Source organism: Macaca thibetana, chromosome 3 (genome assembly GCF_024542745.1).
Source record: "Macaca thibetana thibetana isolate TM-01 chromosome 3, ASM2454274v1, whole genome shotgun sequence".
Taxonomy (NCBI): Eukaryota; Metazoa; Chordata; class Mammalia; order Primates; family Cercopithecidae; genus Macaca; species Macaca thibetana.
The window spans coordinates 126,419,076-126,427,005 of record NC_065580.1 but is presented as its reverse complement, the minus strand read 5'-3'; the positions used below and the strand labels follow the sequence as shown (position 1 = coordinate 126,427,005).

Genomic DNA, 7,930 nt, shown 5'->3' with positions numbered 1-7,930 from the left:
AACGTGCCAAAAATAAATCACAACTGCAAACCCGGGAGGCAGGCCAAGGCTCCGCAGGGACAGGGCATGGGGCCGAGTATCACCAGGGGGGACCTCTGGTGGAGGATGAGGGAAACTCGGGTGGCCTGAGACCAGGCCAGACAGGATGTATTGATCCTCCCTCTGGAGCTCCCTTGGCTTCCAGGACCAGAGAACGTAAATCCAGCCTCGTGCGGAGGGCACTAGCTTCACGGGGAGCAATTTTGATTTCTGCGTATGCTGACAGCACTGCCCTGGAGGCTTTCTCAGTGAACGACTGCAGCAGCTGACTGCCCTGGCTGTCCCAGGGACATTTAGGGACAGTGTGCGTGATTACCCTGTATAATGCAGACCTGTACAGATTAGGGAGGCTGGGTGCAGTGGTGAAGAGGTGGCCTACCCTTCCACACCTGTGGGCGTTTCTCGTTAGGTGGAATGAGAGACTTGAGAAAAGAAATGAGACACAGAGACAAAGTATAGAGAAAGAAAAAGTGGGCCCAGGGGACCAGCGCTCAGCATACAGAGGACCCACATCGGCACTGGTCTCTGAGTTCCCTAGTATTTATTGATAATTATCTTTACCATCTTAAAGATAAGGGAGTGGCAGGATAATAGGATCATTGTAGGGAGAAAATCAGCAGTAAGACATACGAATAAAGATCTCTGTGACGTGAATAAATTTAAAGGAAAATGCTGTGCCTTGAGATGCATATGCAAACATCTCCATAAACCTCTTAGCAGCATTGCTCCAGCAAGTCCCAGCTTTTGCCGTAAGGTGGTTTTCCATTGCCCAGATGCTTTTCTCTATCTCAACTGCCAACAACCGCCAAAAGGCCTTCTTTCCTCTTGTACTAATCCTCCTCATCACAGACCCTTCACGGGTGTCAGGCTGGGGGACGATCAGGTCTTTCCCTTCCCACGAGGCCATATTTCAGACTATCACATGGGGAGAAACCTTGGACAATACCTAGCTTTCCTAGGCAGAGGTCCCTGCGAACTTTGGCAGTGTACGTGTCCCTGGGTACTTGAGATTAAGAGAATGGTGATGACTTTTAACCAGCAAGCTGCCTTCAGGCACTTGTTTAACAAAGCACACCCTGCACAGCCCAAAATCCATTAAACCTTGAGTCACCACAGCACATGTCTCTTGCAAGGACAAGGTTGGGGGTAGGGTCACAGATTAACAGCATCTCAAATACAGAACAAAATGGAGTCTCTTATGTCTACCTTTTTCTTTTTTTTTTTTTTTTTTTTTTTTTTTTTTTTTGAGACGGAGTCTCGCTCTGTCGCCCAGGCTGGAGTGCAGTGGCCAGATCTCAGCTCACTGCAAGCTCCGCCTCCCCTGGGGTTCCTGCCATTCTCCTGCCTCAGCCTCCCGAGTAGCTGGGACCACAGGCGCCGCCACCTCGCCCGGCTAATTTTTTGTGTTTTTAGTAGAGACGGGGTTTCGCCGTGTTAGCCAGGATGGTCTCGATCTCCTGACCTTGTGATCCGCCCGTCTCGGCCTCCCAAAGTGCTGGGATTACAGGCTTGAGCCACCGCGCCCGTCCATGTCTACCTTTTTCTATATAGACACAGTAACAGTCTGATCTTTCTTTCTTTTCCCCACACAGTGGCTCACACTCAGCACTTTGGGAGACCAAGGCAGGAGGATTATTTAAGTCCAAGAGTTTGACAGCAGCCTGGGCAACAAAGTGAGACCCTGGCTCTACAAAAAAATTAAAAAATTAGCCAGGTGTGGTGGCACACACCTGTGGTCCCAGCTACTCAGGCGGCTTACTGTGGAGGATCACTTGAACCTGGGAGGTCAAGGCTTCAGTGAGCTATGATCATGCCACTGCACTCCAGCCTTAGCAACAGAGACTCAGTCTCAATCAATCAATCAATCAATCAGTCAAAAAGGGACCTTCCCCTGCAGGAATCCACCTCTGATCTACCCTCCATAATTTCATGTAAAAAACCTTCCTTTGGCAGGGCGCGGTGGCTCAAGCCTGTAATCCCAGCACTTTGGGAGGCCGAGACGGGCGGATCACGAGGTCAGGAGATCGAGACCATCCTGGCTAACACGGTGAAACCCCGTCTCTACTAAAAAAATACAAAAAACTAGCCGGGCGAGGTGGCGGGCGCCTGTAGTCCCAGCTACTCGGGAGGCTGAGGCAGGAGAATGGCGTAAACCCGGGAGGCGGAGCTTGCAGTGAGCCGAGATCGCGCCACTGCACTCCAGCCTGGGTGACAGAGCCAGACTCCGTCTCAAAAAAAAAAAAAAAAAAACACCTTCCTTTAAGGCCAGGCACGGTGGCTCACGCCTGTAATCCCAGCACTTTGGGAGGCCGAGGCGGGTGGATCACCTGAAGTCAGGAGTTTGAGACTATCCTGGACAACATGACGAAACCATATCTCTACCAAGAATACAAAAATTAGCCAGGCATGGTAGTGAGCACCTGTAATCCCAGCTACTCAGGAGGCTGAGGCGGGAGAATCACTTAAACCTGGAAAGCAGAAGTTGCAGTGAGCCAAAGTCATGCCACTGCACTCCAGCCAGGGTGACAAAGCGAGACCCTGTCTCAAAACAAAAAACAAAAAACCTTCCTTTAATCTTACATCAGATGTGTGGGTTTTAAAAATTATTTATGTGTTTTATTTATTTTATTTTATTGAGACGGAGTCTTGCTTTGTGGCCTGTGCTGGAAGGCAGTGGTGTGATCTCAGCTCACTGCAACCTCTGCCTCCTGGGTTCAAGCGGTTCTCCTGCCTCAGCCTCCCATGTAGCTGGGATTACAGGCGCCCACCACCACACCCAGAAATTTTTGTATTTTTAGTACAGATGGGGTTTCGCCATGTTGGCCAGGATGGTCTTGAACTCCTGACCTCAGGTGATCCACCCGCCTCGGCCTCCCAAAGTGCTGAGACTACAGGTGTGAGCCACCACACCTGGCCTATTTTTTTTTTTTGAGATGGAGTCTCACTCTGTTGCCCAGGCTGGAGTGCAGTGGTACGATCTTGGCACACTGCAACCTCCACCTCCGGGGTTCAAGTGATTCTCCTGCTTCAGCCTCCTGAGTAGCTGGGATTATAGGCGCAAGCCACCAAGCCAGGCTAATTTTTGAATTTTTTTTTCTTTGGAAACAGTTTCACTCTCGTTGCCCAGGCTGGAGTGCAATGGCATGATCTCGGCTCACTGCAACCTCTGCCTTTCGGGTTCAAGCAATTCTCCTGCCTCAGTTCCCAAGTAGCTGGGATTACAGGTATGTGCCACCACACCTGGCTAATTTTGTATTTTTATTAGAGACGGGGTTTCTCCATGTTGGTCAGGCTGGTCTTGAACTCCTGACCTCAGGTGATTCGCCTGCCTTGATCTCCCAGAGTGCTGAGATTACAGGCTTCAGCCACCACACCTGGCTGTTTTTAATTTTATATGTATTTTTAATTTTTAAAATAGAGATGGGAGCCGGGGACGGTGGCTCACACCTGTAATCCCAGCACTTTGGGAGGCTGAGGTGGGAGGATCACCTGAGGTCAGGAGTTCGAGGCCAGCCTGGCCAACATGGTGAAACCCCATCTCTAATAAAAATACAAAAATTAGACTGGGCGTGGTGGCTCACGCCTGTAATCCCAGCACTTTGGGAGGCCAAGGCGGGCAGATCACGAGGTCAGGAGATTGAGACCATCCTGGCTAACACGGCAAAACCCCGTCTCTACTAACAATACAAAAATTAGCTGAGCGTGGCGGTGGGCACCTGTAGTCCCAGCTACTCAGGAAGCTGAGGCAGGAGAATGGTATGAACCCAGGAGGCAGAGCTGTACTCCAGCCTGGGCGACAGAGCCAGACTCCGTCTCAAAAAAAAACAAAAAACAAAAATTAGTCTGGCGTGGTGGTGGGTGCCTGTAGTCCCAGGTACTCTGGACACTGAAGCAGGAGAATCGCTTGAACCCAGGAGGCAGAGGTTGCAGTGAGCCAAGATCGTGCCACTGCACTCCAGCCTGGGTGACAGAGCAAGACTCTGTCTCTAAATAAATAAATAAATAAATAAATAAATAAATAAATAAATATAAAAATTTAAAAATAAAATAACAAAAGAGATGGGGGTCTCACGATGTTGCCCTGACAGGTCTCAAAGTTCTGGGTTCAAGCAATCCTCCTGTTTTGGTCCTCCCAAAGTGCTGGGATTACAGGCGTGAGAAACCACACTCGACCACAGATACCTAATTGATACACATTTTACAAAGCACTTCATAGTTTCACTTGGTCCACAAAACCCTGGTATTAAGCCAATTTTAGAGAGAGTGTGACTTGGTCAAGGTCGCCAAGTAGGTGAGTTGGAGAGCCTAGATTAACCGTGGATGTTGTGGGCACCAGCATTTCCTTATAATGCTGACCATCTGGCTGGCTGTGGTGGCTCACATCTGTAATCCCAGCACTTTGGGAGGCTGAGGTAGGCAGATCATGAGGTCAGGAGATCGAGACCATCCTGTCCAACATGGTGAAACCCTGTCTCTACTAAAAATACAAAAATTAACTGGGCACGGCAGCGCATGCCTGTAATGCCAACTACTCGGGAAGCTGAGGCAGGTGAATTGCTTGAACCCGGGAGGCATTGCAGTGAGCCAAGATCGCACCACTAAACTCCGGCCTGGTGACAGAGCTAGACTCCGTCTCAATAATAGTAATAATAATAATAATGCTGACCATCTATTTCTTTCACTTTGGGGAAAATTTTTGTTGAATTGTTTACATACAAATGAGCTGAAAAAGACTTTAGGGTATGAGTGCTAAGCATAAAAGCCTCCAACTTACATTGAAACACAAATTCTGCAAGGTTTAAAATACCTGGAACTCTTTAACTTACTGTTTTCTCTTTTGTTTTGCTTTTTAGACAGGTCTGGCTCTGTTGCCCAGGCTGGAGTGCAGTGGCGCAAACATGGCTCACTACAGTCTTGACCTCTTGGACTCAAGAGAGCCTCTTGCCTCAGGCTCCTGAATAGCTGGGACCACAAGCGGGCACCACCATGGCCAGCAATTGTCTTTTCTTTTTTTTTTTGAGATGGAGTTTCGCTCTTATAGCCCAGGCTGGAGTGCAATGGCACAATCTTGGCTCACTGTAACCTCTGCCTCCCGGGTTCAAGTGATTCTCCTGCCTCAGCCTCCTGAGTAGCTTGGATTACAGGCGTGCATCACCACGCCTGGCTAATTTTTTTTTTTTTTTTTAAGTAGAGATGGGGTTTCACCATGTTGGTCAGGCTGGGCTTGAACTCCTGACCTCAGGTGATCTGCCCACCTCGGCCTCCGAAAGTACTGGGATCACAGGCGTGAGTCACCGTGCCAGGCCTAATTTACTACTTTTTTTTTTTTTAAACAAGAGTCTCGCTCTAGTCACCTACGCTGGGATGCAGTAGCACGATCCTGGCTCACTGCAACCTCTGCCTCCAGGGTTCAAGCAATTCTCCTTGCCCCGGCCTCTTTGAGTAGCTGAGACTACAGGCGTGTGCCACCAGGCCTGGCAAATTTTTTTTTTTCTTTTTGAGACAGTTTTGCTCTGTTACCCAGGCTGGAGTGCAGTGGCGCAATCTCGTCTCACTGCAACCTCTGCTTCCCAGGTTCAAGCAATTCCCTTGCCTCAGCCTCCCAAATAGCTGAAATTGCAGGCACCCACCACCATGCCCTGCTAATTTTTGTATTTTTAGTAGAGATGTGAGTTCACTATGTTAGCTAGGCTGGTCTCGAACTCCTGACCTCAGGTGATCCGCCCTCCTTAGCCTCCCAACGTGCTGGGATTACAGGCATGAGCCACCACGCCCGGCCTAATTTACCGTTAATAGACCTATTTTCTCCCTCACATTTCTTTTTTTTTTTTTTTTTTTTTTTTTGAGACGGAGTCTCGCTGTGTCTCCCAGGCTGGAGTGCAGTGGCGTGATCTCGGCTCACTGCAAGCTCCGCCTCCCGGGTTCACGCCATTCTCCCGCCTCAGCCTCCCAAGTAGCTGAGACTACAGGCGCCCGCCACCACGCCCGGCTAGTTTTTTGTATTTTTTTAGTAGAGACGGGGTTTCACCATGTTAGCCAGGATAGTCTCGATCTCCTGACCTCGTGATCCACCCGCCTCGGCCTCCCAAAGTGCTGGGATTACAGGCTTGAGCCACCGCGCCCGCCCTCCCTCACATTTCTAAGCTACATATTTGACTCTTGCTGGCTTATGTTATCTTCAGGTGATTGGTTCCAAGGCTTCTATGGATAACAAAAATCCAGATGCTCACGTCCCTTATATAAAATGCCACATTATTTGCATATAACCTATGCATATCCTGCTGTATACTTTAAATAACCTCTAGATTACTTATAATACCTAGTATAATGCAAACAGGATATAAATAGTTGTTACACTGTATTGTTTAGGGAATGACAAGGAAAATAGTCTACATGTTTCCTACAGAAATGACCCTGAATTTTTTCAAAAAAAAATTATTTTGAGACAGGGTCTCACTCTGGGCTGGTGTTCCGTGGCGTGATCATAGCTCACAGCAATCTTGAACTGGGCTTCCGCGATCCCCCCACCTCAGCCTCCCTAGTGGCTGAGACTACAGGTACATGCTACTGCACCTGGCTGATTTATTTTTGTTGGGATCTCACTTTGTTGCACAGGCTTCAAATATTCTCAATCCTCGATTGGCTGAATCGATGGACGCGGAACTCAGGGAATTGGCACACTGACTGGACAATCAATGAATGCATCACAAAATCCTTTCTGACCTTAGGGCAAAAGGCCAGTGCCCCTAAAGGATTATTCCACACCTTTCTCCTTGTAGCAATGACTCCTACCAGGGAAAGGCAAGGCTAGTCACGCTTGCATTTTGTCACTTGTTCATTTCTCTTTGATTCAATGTATTTGAATCACCACTACACCTGGACACGAGGGACATCTGAGTATTAACACTACAGACTCACAGAAGTCCCGAGCATCCAGGAAAACGAGTAGAAGTGTCTTCTATAAACCCAGGAGGGAATGTGCTGGGGGACTGGCCAGGAGTGAACTCTGCTGAGGCCCTCTTTCTGAGTCTCTTTCAGGAACTGAATGTTTAGGCACTCCAGGAACACAGTTGATAGGAAGCAAGACGCAACTGGTTAATTCCCTCAATTACCAGCATCTCACTCACCTGGCAGTGATGTAGGGCTCTGAAACTCAGAAAAAAATCAGAAAACAGAACCTACGGAGGCCGGGTGGGTGGCTGATGCCTATAATCCCAGCACTTCGGAAGGCCGAGGCAGGTGGATCACCTGAGGTTGAGTTCTATACCAGCCTGGTCAACATAGTGAAACTGTCTCTGCTGCTCACTTTGGGAAAAAAAAAAAAAAAACCTGCTGATCCTTTTGTAGTTGATGACTGGGTTTTCACGCTCATAGATGAAGTGTGCCTCCCTCAAAACTGGTTACATTGACACATTACCCATCTGACATGAAAAAGCGGCCTACTCCAAACTGAATTCCATCCCCTTAAAGTTCTTCCCTAGCACGGAGTGGGGGATGGCAGCCTGAGTGTTTTAAGAGGAGGCGGCTACAACACCTTAAGCAGAGGAAATGCACCTTCAGGGGAACTGCACATATTAAGAATGCTTTTTTATCTTCAATCTGGGCGTCCAAGGGAGAAGGGAGAGAATACAGTCACCGGTTTAGTTACAGTTTATGGTTAGGGCCAGTAAAGTCCCTTCCTCATCCCTCTTTTCCACTTATCACTAGAGACAGAAACTAAGAACCATGACTCCAGGCTGCTAAAAGCCTAAAGCAAAAGAAAACAGAACAAAAGGTGGGTTGCACAAGCTTGCTTGGAAACAGTAGAGGAATAGTGACATGCAGTGCTGACCTGGCAACAGGGAACCGACCCCAAATAGACCTAGTCCTGTTTCCTTTATCATTCACCTGA

At 48.5% G+C, this 7,930-nt stretch overlaps 1 pseudogene; it reads left to right on the top strand.

Moving 5' to 3' along the window:
* The first annotated feature begins 7,374 nt into the window (after positions 1-7,374).
* On the top strand, positions 7,375-7,466 carry LOC126951884 (uncharacterized; annotated as a pseudogene).
* The last annotated feature ends 464 nt before the right edge of the window (positions 7,467-7,930 follow it).